The sequence below is a fragment of the Haliotis rufescens genome, unplaced genomic scaffold, assembly GCF_023055435.1.
Source record: "Haliotis rufescens isolate VD_foot unplaced genomic scaffold, xgHalRufe1.0.p SCAF_16, whole genome shotgun sequence".
Taxonomy (NCBI): Eukaryota; Metazoa; Mollusca; class Gastropoda; order Lepetellida; family Haliotidae; genus Haliotis; species Haliotis rufescens.
In genome coordinates this window covers 3,635,435-3,651,679 of record NW_025963846.1, presented here as the reverse complement: position 1 = coordinate 3,651,679, position 16,245 = coordinate 3,635,435, and positions in this window count along the sequence as shown.

Below are 16,245 nucleotides of genomic sequence, written 5' to 3'. Positions count from 1 at the left end.
CAGCATGTGTTTGATTTAATTTGTACACAAAGTTTTGACTCCTTGAAACCAAAAGAAAACACTGTCCGCTCAACCCTCAACTCTGTGTATGCGCATAAAAGTTGGCAACTTTTGACAATTTGTGTGGTGTTGGCAAAAGAACAGATTTTAATTAGATCATCCCCTTACGTTAACATAGACGTTCACATTGCAACATATACACAACAGTGCAAATTTACATTTACCTTTGCAAATTACATTACCTGATGCAAATTTGCTCCTGGTGTAAATATACACACACGAGTAAACGCGTTCACATGTCTAGTATACTCACGTATGTATTTCTACACACGTATGCACATATACACACATATGTATAGAGGCGCATGTGAACGGGGTATTAGTATATCTGTGTGCTTGAACTCATGTGCCACAGGCTTGTCTCATCTATGGAAGAGGCTCTGTGCCAATAATGCTTCATGCTTCTTTTATAATTTCATAATGGAACCATGTTGTATTTTGCTTAAGACAACGTGGTATGTTCGCTATATTTTACATTGACCAACATCCGAAACCACAGTCCCCTTCTTGACAAATACCTACGTACAACTCCTATTCATCTTCCAGCTTTCAATATGTAATCTATGCTTTAAGCTGCTCTTTTGTAGATACGATTTTCACGTCAAACGTTTGTAACATATCAGTGTGTGGATATATCTAATAACGCAATAGCTGTTTTAAATCACATTATCACATTCTGTGCCAGATTAGATGTGAAAATATTTTATGTTTCTTCAACACATTCCGGATGTCGATATCTGTTTTCTCGAAAAACTCTATACTTTTGAAGCGGTATAGCTCCAAAAGCACATCATTAGGATTATTCACACTTATATTCAGGCTTATATAATCCACACGACTTGGTACTAGCAAATGAAACATCCCTAAAACGATCTTTGGTCTTGAAAAGGGATCACAATATTTGCTAACAAAATAGAAGGCCTTCCTAGACCAGAAAACATATTCTTTATGTATGCATAACTTAACCTATATGTGGGCCGAATTGTCAAAAGGGTTTTAGAAACGGGTGTGTGCATGTCAGTATATTCTCATTTCTAGTTTTGTAGTACGCTTTTGTTTAACCACTAGACACATCCCTTTTATATTTCTTTCATAGGTGTAGAAGCGGTGTCTCTTTCCAGTTCAGCAGGACGGCAGTCTTCTACTCGGTCTGTTTGTTTACGGTGGCTTTCCTCTTCTTTCATCAGTGGATACTGGTAATGCCTTCCTAATTGTGTGCATCTGGTAAAACGCATCATTATGAGTGAGCGAGTCGGATTTAACGCCGCTTTAAACACTATTCCAGTTATATCACGTCGTTGTTATTATGAGGAGGAGACACTTTTTGATGAGATTTAAAATAGGACAAGCGTTGATAAATGAGGGAATGAGCGATTTGTACGCCGATTACGTATATACTAGCGACCTGTGAATAACATGGACTAGTGGTTGGCAGATCGTTTTGGTACAATGACACATTCAGCAGCGTTAGAAATTGGCTAAAGTCCTGTAGTCCTTGCCAAACTGCCCAATAGTTACGGTTTCACAAGGGCTAGTAGATTTTAAAGGGTTTGCTGTATGCTATCATTATGATGACAAGTGGTCTTATATATACATTTTAGTTTCAACCGCTAATTCAGACAGGACATTGTGTCCATCCGATACACCTTTTGGGAAGCTTAGAATGGGCCGTTAGTCGGTGACTAATGACAGTTTAGAAGGACTAGTTGTTTACATAGTACCTTTTCTGCCCCGGAACCTATATTTTATGAATTGGTCTAGATCGACTTGTCTCTTGTCTCTCCAACCGCTAGTTTACCTGCTACAGATCCGAATATTTACAGACATCCGCCAAAAGCGTGAATAACATCAACATCATTAGTAAACAAACATCCGATCCCTCTGTTGGTAATAAGGAAGTTACATTGTGTTACTTATATTTTTAATTGTTTTATATGAAATGAGACTGTGAGTGGTACAGTGGTTAATGCGTTGGCTCGTTACGTCGAAGATCAGAGTTCGATTTTCCACACGATTACACTGTGTGAAGTCCGTTCCCTGCCATTGGTATTACTGAAATATAACCTCACTTCATTATCATTTATCACTACTCTTTAGTATCACTATTGTTTGATAAACATGCTAATGATGTTGTGGGAATCGTGAATGGAATTTGTTTTTAGCAGATATTTCTTATGATTACAGAAATGGTTGTGTCGCTATTATTTTCACATGTCTGGTATTCAATTGAAAGACTGCTGACACTAACAGTCAACCACTCAATATCCTGTTCTTATTAATTAATTCACTGTTGTATGCATGATGCTGCGATGAACACAAGGCTCCAGTTACCCAGCCACAAGGGAGTTGTTCCACATCATTGGGATGCTTGCGTGCTTCTCCTTCATTGCTGATCTACTGCCTGGAATGGCCCCATACAACAGTATCAGACAGGCCCCCAAAAGGTATTGAGCGAATGAATGAATGGCGTTTTCGGTATGGTTACAGAGGGCCTTTTATGCAAACGCCCATGTGTGGGGATTACAGGTAAGAATATAGGTCCTAAGCAACCTATAAGAGGCGGCTAAATAAATCGGGTGTTGAGGCTCAGTCTTTGTTTGCTGTTTAACGCTGACCTCAGCAATATTTTACCTATTTGACTACGGTCTGTAAATAATTGAATCTGGACCAGACAATCCAGTGACTGATATCGTGAGCATCGATCTAATGAAGACCTATTCTAACCCGGATCTTAACGGGCCTTCTGGCTTAGTGACTTGGTTGATTTCACGTTATCGTGTCCCAACATCGTTAATCGTTGCTCATGATATCAATCACCGGAGTGTCTGGTCTAGACTCGATTAAAGTTTGAATATTGGTAAGTGCGGCGGTAAACGACAACAAGAAAATATTATTTAAACGCACCTGCTACACACAATCCTGTGGCCGATAGTGTGGGCAACCACGACGTCCGCCACGCAAGAGCTGTGGGTTAACCTGTCTAGATTGTGACTTTTCATACAAAGCATGATTGTGAGTATCTTCCCTGAAATCCCCACACTCACGTACACTTTTAGAGTTGAGTGCGCCAGGTGGAGTCCTTGGACAATGTTTCTCATTGACAAGAAAAACATTGTTCAGAATCGGTAAGGAAAATGATTATTATCATACATTTACACCATGTCATTTTCTATTTATATTTGTGATGTTTCTTTCACAATTGTTCTTCTTCTGGTAATACTCGATTCTGATTGGTCGATGGGAGGTATCAAACATAACTCTGATTTTACGGTCGATTTATCGCGCAATAGTTCGCATAATATCGTTTATCTAAATGCTTAGACTTTTCAAAATAGAAATACATGTAGATGATAATAATATTAATCATATAATGGGTAGGTTTCTGGACAGGATAAAGCCAAATGATAAAAAACGATATCCGTTGGGATCATATGCGGATAGGGATGCAAATATCAAAGGTCAAGTAGGGACTACAGTGTTTATAAACAAACATAGCTTTCGCCCGTGTCATTCGGCGTTCGAGTCAGAATTAACCATCGGGATTCTGGATAAACTACAGGGATAATTGCTATCATTATCAAAAGAACAGTCTAATATACTGAAAATCAGTGTCTAACTGTGGCGGAGCTAAGGCATTTTATAAGTTTTGGCTACTTTGGAGATATAAATTTCGAAACAATTTAGGCCCAAACTAGGCCTAGCCAAGCCAGATCAGTAGCCACATTTGTGCTTGTCGACCTCTGCGGCTTGAAAACTTTTCCACAAATTAAAATAGTTGGATTTTGGCCGAAATATGTTTCAATTGTTACCTTGTTTCGTTTTGTCGCTGTGTGTACATCTGACTGCACTTCCTAACGTTATGACAGGACAGGCCGACTGTCAACAACGCCAAGGCTCGCTAAATACAATGTTTATTCCTAATGCAGGATATTTACCATCCCCAAACACACTCGCGTGATAACCTCTATGTAATCTGTTGCATAGACTGAATAAGATTTGATGAATCGTTACATCTCGCTGAGGTAATGGGTTGACCTCAAGTAACTCTGGGTAGGGAAGGGAAGATTTCTGAGACCCAATCCAATTTAACAACGTTTTCAAACCAAACACACACATCCATTCAATTTACAATGCTGTGCTTAAATGCCATTATCGGCGTTTCTTTAATTTAGATCAACAATCTACTCAAACCATTTAAACATAAGCGAGTTCGGCTTCAGTATAGCGCCGTCAGATCTAAAGACATCACAGTTCTACATTGAAAACACATTAAGTAATCTCCTAATCGACACCGCTTTAAATCGAACTAAATGTTCTCGCCAAAGACGACGTATAGCTGCATTGTCTTCGGAAAATCCTTATGGTGCTTAGGTCTAATTCAGCACTCGTCTTGTATCGAACTAAGTAAAACCCAATGTACGTAGGCCTGAGGACGCCGAGTAAAGGAGGCTTCGCTGAACTAAGTTCCATCATATCCGAGAGACTTTAACAGTTACTGTATATAAAACGGCAACATCGGAGAAAAATCAATTATCTGCCGAAACAGATTCCCGCTTGGCATAAAAGGCGTAAAAGGCAAAATCGTGGTGAAAATTGTATAAATACGAAATTAACGAGTATGTCGGATAAACGAAATTAGGTATTATCAACGTTCGTGATCGAAAATTGGACAACTACACGATGGAGAACGATTCAAACATGTTGTAATAAAAAAAGGAAAAAGGAAATATTCATATTGTTGTGTTACATTGTTCGCGGAATATGTTTTCTAATCATGCAACCTCTAAAGTTTAACACAAAACACAAAGTTTATCTCTGCAGCTGTTTAAATATGCAGCTACTCGCCGACTCGTCTCGCATCAAAACACGGGGCTATGTACTCGCGGGCAGATGACCATTGAGTACGCTGATCACCGTGTCGGATTACCGAGACTGATTAATGAGTGATTTCAGCAAATCGTTGCAAATTAGGTGTGTCGGAGTCGGAGTGCGAGACTGTCGGATTAACGGGTCTAAACAGCACTGATTTAATCGGTTCCCATCATTTGTGTCGGATAAAGCCGATTGTCGGATTAACGAGTGTCGGATAAACGAGACTTGACTGTAGATCATTGAAAATCAGTGATGACACTAGGTGTTCGCGAAAAGGGTAAGCATGTCGGGCTCTACCGGTCGCACCCGCCACTGACGATAGAATTCTTACTGAATACCTGCAAACGTCCAAACTACATTTTGAGAATATGGAAAGAAGTTGTCTGAAATGAATTAATTGCTCCATGTGTGTTTGAGTGATACTTCCTAACGATCGTTCGACACTAAACACAAGATGTACAGTGATTGTAGGGTATATATACGTAAGAAGTATACACTTACCATACTCCCGACTTAAACTATGAATGTATTGGCCCAAATATTTCTTTTGTATTTGGGCCGGCATAACTGATAAATGCATACATAACAAAACACCCGTTGTTGTAGGAGAGGTGAGTGAGTATGACTTAACGCCGTTTTTAGCAACATCCCAGCGTTATCACAGCGCGGGATACAGACAGGAGCTTCATACCCATGTGGGGATGTAGAAGAGGTGGTAGGAGTATAAAAAGATTTGTTTGTAACAACGTTACAGTCTACTTGTCTGACCATCCGATCCATTTTGTGTCCTCTTGACCAGCATAGATTGCTGGTGATCTGTTCTAAACAGGAGCCCTCGCGGGAATATGGTTTGTTGGTTTGTTGTTTAACGCCGCACTCAGCAATATTCCAACTATATGACGGCGGTCTGTAAGTAACCGTGTCTGGACTAGACAAACCAGTGATTGATATCGTGAGCATCGATCCACGCAATTGGGATACGATGACATGCATCAACCACGTCAGCGAGCCTGACCACACGATCCCGTGAGTCGCCTCTTACGACAAGCATAGTCGCCTTTTACGGCAAGCATGGGTTGCTGAAGACCTATTCTACCCCGGATCTTCACGGGTCGTTTGTAGGTGAGGTGAGGTGAAAAGGGGTTTAAAATCGCGTTGAAGATTATTGCACTGCACCAATTGAGGGAATGCCAGAATTAGTAGTAGTGACACAAGTGGAAGAAACATGATTAGTAGTTGAGGCAAAGGGAGTAGTAGTAGTAGTAGTAGTAGTAGTAGTAGTAGTAGCGGTAGTAGCAGCAGCAGTAGTAGTAGTAGTAGTAGTAGTAGTCGTAGTAGTAGTTGGTGTAGCAGCAGTAATAGAAGTACAAGTAGTAGAACGCGAGTGGTACTAGCGTTTAGAGTAGATATTGTAGTAGTAGTATTAGTGGTGTTGGTTGTTCTAATTCTGTACTAGTCGTTGTAATTGAAGTAGTAATACTGAACAGTGCATGAGTTTAGTTGGGTGTGTTTAGCAAAATCACTTTGGGGACAAGACATGGACTGATAATAGTTATGCATTTGGGATACGATGACATGCATCAACAATGTCAGCGAGGCTGACCATGCGATCCCGTCAGTCGCCTCTTACGACAAGCATTGGTTGACCGGATCTTCGCGGGGAAGTAGTAGTCGCATTGGTAGTAATAGTAGTAGGAGTGGTGGTGGTGGTATTAGTAGTAGTGAGAGTGCAAATTTGGCTTATTGAGGAATGCACTGTGAAAAGAACATTGCAATGTCATACTCTTAGTTGATAAATACTCAAACATGACGAGCAGACGACCAAGGTGCCTGGACATGGGTTACACACTACAACTGTCCGTGGTCACGTGGGCTCCATTCTGAGAAAGCTATGTTATGCTGGACATTCCCTGTGAAGAATGTGATCAGTAGATATAGGGGTGTATTTTGCTGGTCAGAATGTTCCGAGTAGCGGGGAAAGTATAACCTTCCGCATTCATGGTGAAGTGTAAGAATGAGTTGCGGGTGCTGTCCACACCCAATGATACCCCAGTAACCGTAGAAAGGCAGTTGTAGTGTCAGCTGAGGTCGTCTGTAGAACCTTATGTAGAAACATGTAACTTACTTGTTTTTACAAATATTGATTATCAGTTTGTTTTCAGACTCATATATATTAATACCATCAACACGTCGAATAAACCGTAATCCATCTGAACTGTGTGTCAGCTGGCAGTTTTGTTTTCAAAGCTCAGCATTGTTTATGTGTGATTTTTTTAAAATCTCTGCTTAATATTCAAATATTTAAGTATAACACCAAAACAGCCGAAAAGGAAATGGTGTCTATACAATAGTGTCGCCCCATAACGCAGACATCTTCAAATTTTAAAAAAAGATATGGTTGAGTGAACCACTGATGTCCTGATAGGAATAGATTACTCATATAAGTAAACATAAGGGAAATATGTTATTGGATATGTGGGTCTAAAATATATAATAGACATAAAGCATAATTACTTATTGTGATAGGCTTATATTTCTAGCACATATATTCCGTTCACAATTCACATCACTAGGCACATGCCATCTGCAAATCATCTGTTTAGGACAAGTACATAATATTTCAATACACTTCACCCGAACTTTAACGACGACAAAAGGTTGGACGTTCAGTCTTGTCAGGCGTTTGTAGTCTCTCTGATCTTTGGTGGTGGGACTGTCCCAAGGTCATCATCCCGAGGAAAGGGAGTTAACTGACCATGAAAGACCAGTTAACTCCCTTGTCTCGGGAAAATGTCCCAATGGTCGCCTGAACCAACTTCGCAGACTCGGACCAATTCACAAACCGCTTGGGTTCAGGCTTCGTGTTGCAAATACAAAGAGTACAACAATGTTAACTCGAATAAGTTGTCTTTTTTGCAAGATGCATTCAATCAAGTTGTGATGTGTACACGAAGGGAATTCCATTTCGACGTATTTAGGTCGCGTGTTGCTTCAGGTCGTTTGGTATGACTGAGACTCGACAATGTTTAAGCCACTGAATCGGTAAACATAAAAGTGGTGTTTTGGTGGAAGATATCGGTTCACTTTCCCCCGAGGATGTTGTTCGTTCTGGGGTCAATGTTCAAGTAGTGGCTCCACATCAACAGGGGAAAGCGGGCATCGTCATCCGCCATGTTGAAACCACGTAGTCAGTGATGGTTATGCACGAGGAGCGTCATGCAGTTGTTCATGGCCGCACGGCAAACTTCCTGTGCTTCCACAGTCGGGAGGAGTGGGGACCCAGCCGCCTTTCTAGTCCAGATCTGTACTTGTGGACCTTCCTGGTACTGGACTGTAATTCCCAGGACGTATGGCCTGTGTGGAGTTGAAGAATCTTCCTTTCACGTCAGCTTGTGGGAATTCCCTCTCTTGAGCTTTAGTCAGTCCTGTTTCGTATCAGAGCAAGAGTAGATAGAGGGTTTGTTGTACTTGACTGAAGAACCTGACGTAGTTGACTCTCTGGAGGGCATAATCGTGAATTCACCCATGGAATGTATGACGTAGGTCTGATTACACAGAGCATGGTAAGAGGGAAATGTCCCATCTACGTAGATATTATAAGACTGTAGGGCTGCAGTTTGTTCCTTAGAACCTTGTCCTGACTGCCAACACGGAAGGAAAGGAATCGTCTGTCATCAGTCGCTTCGTCCACTGTCTAAGGGCGACATCTATTCGAGTCCGGGGACGTTGGTGTATGGCGAATTGTCTCTGACGGTACGGTGTTCTGCTCTTTATGGGAAAAAAGACAAGAGAGAAACTGTTTTGTAGTTAATCTTGTTAATCTTTCTGAATCCCATTCCTGTTAATCTTCGTTGCTGGTTCATGTCTTGCACGCTTTCTCACAGTGCTATCAGATACATGGCAATTATATCGGTTTAAAAAGGAGTTTGTGATGGAAACAATAAATGCAGAGTAACCCGATTAGTAATGCTCAATAACTAGTATTAACTCATTGAAATAAAGTCGATTGGTAAGCCATGGGCATTGGTTAATCATGTATAATTAGAGGTAGGAGAAGCCAAAGGGATAATGTCTGCTCCGTGATGATTAATTTGTTATGAAAACAATACTTGGAGTCATATTAGTAATGCTAATTAGTCAAGGGAAAACAAACTAATCAAGAGATGATGAGGTAGCCTAGGGGTTAAAGCTTTCGCACGTCACGCCGAAGGCCTGGGTTCGATTTTCGAGATGAATACAAGGTGTGAAGCTCAATTCTGGTGTCCCCTGGTGTGTTATTGCAGGAGTATTGCTAAAACCGGTGGACAAAAAAACATACCCACTCATTGATTTAACAAGAGTGCATAGCATGCATTGCGGAACAAAATTTAAATTGTAATATATATGTCGGTGGCGGTTCCCATCCTATCATTTATTTACTTTTTGCTGCAGGACATATGATGATTATGTTCTGCTCAATATGGCATGATTGACAGGCAGACAAGTTACGTAATATACGAATAATGACTGACATTATTATGGCTAGGAAGAAAAGGATATTCATTCACAGTTTAATTTTATTTTTGCATATCGAGTGTTAAGCAACATTTCCACTTCAAATAATTCTTTCAAACTACACCATATTTAATAAGAATTGGATGGATTGAATGCGTGTCTCTAGAGATTTTCCCGTTTGCCCGGAACTGTGTTATGCTGTCAATCGCTGGTACGGCTGATCCGTCAATTTTACTACATAGATTGAAGTATTGCCTTTTGTCGCGATAAGTGGCATTCACCAACAAACTATTGTACCCGTGAAGATCCTGGTTAGAGTAGGTCTTCAGCAACGCATGCTTGTCGTAAAATGCGACTAACGGGATCGGATGGTCAGGCTCGCTGACTTGGTTGATGCATATCATCGTATCCGAATTGCGTAGGACGATGCACATGATGCCAGTCACTGGATTGTGTGGTCGAGACCCGTCATATAGCTGGACTATTGCTGAGTGCGGGGTTAAACAACAGACAAAGAAATAAACAAAACAAATTATTGGTAGAACCCTCAAGACCATTCTATTCCTGTTACGTCGACTCCCAAATTCAAACAATATGTTAACCGAGAAATCTTGACGTAAAAGAACCTAGTGTGAAATCAACAAACAACCAACAAGTGGTATACAGTCAACAAATGTAATATAGGTAATAGTCACATCGTACTCAAATACGTACACGCAAGTTCAGCACGTATTGAGTTGTCATCCGTTAAACAATTAATACAATTTTATGACAACAAAAACAAGATAATTTCAGATTTTGTATCATATGTGTACAATGAATAACGCAAAGTAAGAAAATTAATAAGTATCAGTAATCAAGTTTCCGACACCTCTTCTCCCCCCATGTGTATACGACATAACCCTGACAAAGGCGGTATCTATGACAAGGCCAAAAAATCTCACCGTAGCCCCATTCGGATCTTACAGCAACGATGCCGTATGGTTATATTAAAGTGCTAAGATCTGTGAAAGTGAAAGAAGCGTCACAGAAATCTCCACATGTCACAGACATCGACATTGTCTACATTTCAGTGTTTATTATTAAAAAATCAGTTCTTCTTTCCATGTGTGTATGGGATGGAATGGAATGTGCATTCTACAACGTTAATTGATGTAATGCCAACTGTACGGTATGTTCAAAACACACACACACACACACACACACACACACACACACACACACACACGGATAGGGTGGTCAGCTTCGTTGGTTCCCAGGTTGTCCTCATTCTTAAAGTTACTTGTTTGTCCAGTCGTGACTCACTCACTCACTCACTCACTCGGATACAGGCTGGCCTACTTGAACCAAAGACGTATGTGTGTACGTCCGTGCTTCAACCTTAGCATTTCTCTACGATAACCTGGTTAGACTTTTGCTATCAACGCCGATCTAATAGACTGAGTGAGTGAATATGGATATATGCTGTTTCCACCAAAATCACGACCCTCCTGCTGGAAACAGCGTAAAACCATGGGATTCAGATATTGTACCCATGTGGGGAATCTAACACGGGCTATCAGCGTTACGAGACAACGTTTTAACCACTAGGCTACCCTATAGCCTCTCTCTTATAGAGAACAAGCATTACCACTTCTTACGTATGACACACCCGCTTGGGATTCACATATTGTATGTGCCCATGTTGGGAATCAAACCCGGGCCTCAGTCGTGTAGAACGAACGCTTTAACCACCTGACTACCCCACTGCCCATAAGTCGGGACCAAGATGTAAATCGGGTGGTCACAATTATGGCTGCAGCTGGATGGTAATTGTATGGATGACCACTAAGGAAGACCTCCAGGGGGGTTGTGTATCATGGCACCACGACAGCGTATATCAATTCTCGCTACTGACCACTGTAATATTCTGGACTGTCATATAGCGAAGCAAATCTCTTTCCATTCAATCTTACAATCCCTTTTCGTATACCACTGTTCTGGAAGTTTTTTTTAACCCATCCCAGCACTTCGGTACAATAGCAACGCTTATGACTTGCACAATGCACTTTTTAAGTCAATCACCTGGTGACAATATGTTCACCTCTTTCACATCACTGTCAAGCAACACAACCGCAAGAAAGTTTGTTTGTTGTTTAACGCCGCACTCAGCAATAATCAAGCTATATGACGGCGGTCTGTAAATAATCGAGTCTGGACCAGACCATCTAGTGATTGACAACATGCGCATAGATCCACGCAATTGGGATACGATGACGTCCATCAACCAAGTCAGCGAGCCTGACCACTCGATCCCGTTAGTCGCCTCTTACGACAAACATAGTCGCCTTTTACGGCAAGCATGGGTTGCTGAAGACCTATTCTAGCTCGGATCTTCACGGGTCGCCGCAAGCAAGTAAGGTATATGGATACAATAATGTATATTACGTTGAATCTACTAATCTAATATATAGCCTGGGTGTAAAACAGGAACAGAGGCCTCGTTCTGATTAATAATGTTTAAAATAGCAAAAACTCTCCATATTTGTTGCTGTGGATCTAATCTCAACGAATTGAAATAATGGTCCGAGTCAAGAGAACGTTTATAATAACCTGGCCCAGGCCTTCAAGAATTTCATATGAATGGATTGTTCAAATCTCCAGGAATTGACCATATGAATGTCGTAGCTGTTGCGCCCATCTTCCAATGGAAGCGCCATGCCTGCTCTAGCATTCGTTCTCGCACCTGAAACTACCTCATAAGCCTGGAATTGTTTCTTCTTCTACTAAACAATCCTTTCCGTTTACGTAGCTATTGATATTCTTTGTCCTCCAATTTAAAACCATAAATACACAACGCCCTTCTCTTTACCGCATCAGCTATTGGAATATGCCACACCCATCAATAGCAAACCAGCCGACAATCCAAGCTGTTTCCTTTTTGTACATGTCTATAGACAATACTCGTTGTCTATGCATGTATTCACCGTTGTTAACCAAAGTTCATAAATGTCAGTACATCTCTCTAGCGAGTCGTGTCCACAGCCCAAAGGCGATGTGTCGTCTGCTTGCTCTCGGAATGTCGTCTGCCCACAGCCTGCTCCCTATGTTTCATGTGGTATTTACCAGGGATTACTGCTCATAAAGGCCGACTCGACATGGTGTAAACCTTTCTAATTCTCACCACAATTCCAAACATGCAAATAAAGTCAACGTATTTACCTACATTAGTCTCTGAACTGGGAACATTCTGGAGCAATGATGCCTTCTGTTGACAAGAGACTACCTACACTAATTACATTCACACTGTACCAAGGAGTTAGTTCTCGCGCGTGATTTCCATTCACCTTCAAGGATTAAAAAGCCACGGGAAACACTTACTTGGTACTTTTAAAAGCTCCAACTCTAATATGCCTCTTTGTCAATGCTATTGAGGAACAGCAGAGGTAATATTTATTTTTGTAAAATATTCTGATTAAAAACGCATACCAACTGGGTTTCGTGTGCTGTCCCTTCAGTGGCTGCCAAGTAATGTCGATTTGGAGGGGGGCACCGCTCTATCTCTCACTCACTCCCCCGCGTTATTTTGGATAGAGTAAAGGTGGGGGATTTGTAAATCTAAACAAGACTTTAGAACAACTACGTGAAGCTGTTCTCTCTCGACGGCGTATAGTTCAGGGGTCATCTCGTGCACCGCCAAAAACACAAACCTGGACTTGAAGAACTCCGTGCAGTGAACAGGTACACGACCAGGACGGGACAATGTTACTGAGGCAGCTAACGCTCCTCCAAAGCATTAGGATTGATTAAACGTCAAGTTTCAAATCCAAAACTATGATTTATTAAAAAATACTTGCACTTTACAGCGATAGATTTCAGTGAGTGGGTTAGTTAAGTCCCCTTCAGCATTATTCCATTCGTATTAAGGCGAGGGACACCAGGAATGGGTTTCATAATTTGCACCCACCTGGGGATCGAACCTTTCCGCCTCCGAGATAATAAAAAATAATTTCAACTTATATTTGGTATCAATAACGTCCAAATGAAAATTCCAATTTCGGCCTACGCATTGTTATGAATTATTCGTAAATTAGACAATGTAAATACATTATGTGTACATACACGTATTCCTTGGGACGGTAATTTCATGTTACCCCGAAATAACTCTTCAGCATCTCTTCGATGAATCAATCTTAGCCCCCATGTCTCAGAAAATAATTCTTGTGGTTCTGATTTCAAAATAGGGTGGGTTGATACGTATTTTTAATGCGTATATTTTAAAAGAAGATAAGCAGCCATTTGCAGTCTAGTCATTAGTACCCCACGTGTGTTGATCCTCAGTATCTAAATCGCGGGTAGCCTTGATCCCAATCGTCCCATCCTCAACTTGTATTGATCATCAGTGCCCCACCCTCGGGTAGCATCGATCCTCAGCACCCCAACCCCGTGTAGCGTTGATCCTTAGTACAGAACCCTCGGCGAGTGTTGATCCTTATTTCCCCACCCTCGGCGAGTGTTGATCCTTATTTCCCCACCCTTGGCGAGTGTTGATCATCAGAACCCTACAGTCAGATAGCATTAATCCTTACTACACCACACTCGGGCAGAGTTGATCCTTATTTCCCCACCCTTGGCGAGTGTTGATCATCAGAACCCTACAGTCAGATAGCATTAATCCTTACTACACCACACTCGGGCAGAGTTGATCCTTATTTCCCCACCCTTGGCGAGTGTTGATCATCAGAACCCTACAGTCAGATAGCATTAATCCTTACTACACCACCCTCGGGTAGAGTTGATCCTCAGTACCCCACTCTCGGGTAGCATTGATCCCTAGTACCCAAGTCTGGGGTAAAGTTGATCCTCAGCACCCAAACCTCGAGTAGCGTTGATCCTCAGTGCCCCACCCTCGGGCATCATTAATCCTCAGTACCCCACCCTCCGGTATCATTGATCCTCAGTGCCCCACCCTCGGGCATCATTGATCCTCAGTGCCCTACCCTCGTGTAGTGTTGATCCTCAGTACCCCACTCTAGGGCAGCATTGATCCTCAGTACCCCACCCTCGGGCAGCATTGATCCTCAGTACCCCACCCTCGGGCAGCATTGATCCTCAGTACCCCACCCTCGGGCAGCATTGATCCTCAGTACCCCACTCTAGGGCAGCATTGATCCTCAGTACCCCACTCTCGGGCAGCATTGATCCTCAGTACCCCACTCTCGGGCATCACTGATCCTCAGTGCCCCACCCTCGTGTAGTGTTGATCCTCAGTACCCCACCCTCGGGCAGCATTGATCCTCAGTACCCCACTCTCGGGCAGCATTGATCCTCAGTACCCCACCCTCGGGCATCATTGATCCTCAGTACCCCACCCTCGTGTAGTGTTGATCCTCAGCACCCCACTCTCGGGCATCATTGATCCTCAGTACCCAACCCTCGGGCATCATTGATCCTCAGTGCCCCACCCCCGTGTAGTGTTGATCCTCAGTGCCCCACCCTCGGGCATCATGATCCTCAGTACCCCACCCTCTGGCAGCATTTATCCTCAGTACCCCACTCTCGGGCAGCATTGACCCTTAGTACCCCACCCTCGGGCATCATTGATCCTCAGTACCCCACCCTCGTGTAGTGTTGATCCTCAGTACCCCACCCTCGTGTAGTGTTGATCCTTAGTGCCCTACCCTCATGTAGCGTTGATCCTCAGTACCCCACTCTCGGGCAGCATTGATTCTCAGTACCCCACCCTCGGGCATCTTTGATCCTCAGTACCCCACCCTCGTGTAGTGTTGATCCTCAGTACCCCACTCTCGGGTAGCATCGATCCTCAGTACCCCACCCTCGTGTAGTGTTGATCCTTAGTACCCCACCCTCGGCGGGTGCTGATCATCAGAACCCCACCGTCAGATAGCATTGATCCTCAGTACCCCACCTTCGGCGAGTGTTTGATCCTTAGTACACCACCCCGTGTAGAGTTGATCCTTAGTACCCGACCCTCGATTTGTGTGGATCCTTAGTTCCCCACCCTCGGCCTCGAACTAACAAGTGTTCATTGTACCGATTTATCGCACCGATGTACGGTGAATCGGTGAAAATCAAGGTACAGTAAACTACGTTCTAACGAACACGCTTATAACGAACCGACGGATATAACGAACTGTTTCTTGGCTCTTCCATTTTCTCTATATATTTGTTGTACATATGCTTATAACGAACTACGGTTATAACGAATTAAAAATAGTGGTCCTTTGGAGTTCGTTATAACCGTAGTTTACTGTAGCCCGCATGTGATGGTGTCCACAACTCACAGAACATAACCGATCATTCAGTTTAACACGTAAACGTGAGGGTAGTTGTTATTGTGATGGCTGGAAAACAATGCTCATTACGGAGCCCATGTAGGTTGAAGAACATGCTAAGTTAATCAAGCAGATGAATCCGTTGCAAGTGACGAGTTCCGAATGTTAGTTGGATACACGAGTTCGTTGCGTACAGCGGGTGCGAGGCGAGCACAGTACGGAGGTGTGAATGATGGGCTGAGTCTGTGCCTGGGATGATGGGAGCATCATGTATAGGGTCTGTGGGCTGTGTCTACCGACTGTCAGATGCGGAAGAATACTATACACTCGCCATATCGTGCTGGCCACACCGGTGCGTATGTAATTGTAGTTGGAAATGTGTGGAATCATAATGGCCAAATGTAACGTACAGGCATGCATCTGGGGCTGGCATCGTCAGAATGCACTTGCTGCAGCAGTGTAAGTGTGAGAGTGAGTTGGGTTTTAAACGTAAAGTGATAAACTGCACTTGCTGCAGCAGAAACGGAGTGAGTGTGAGAGTGAG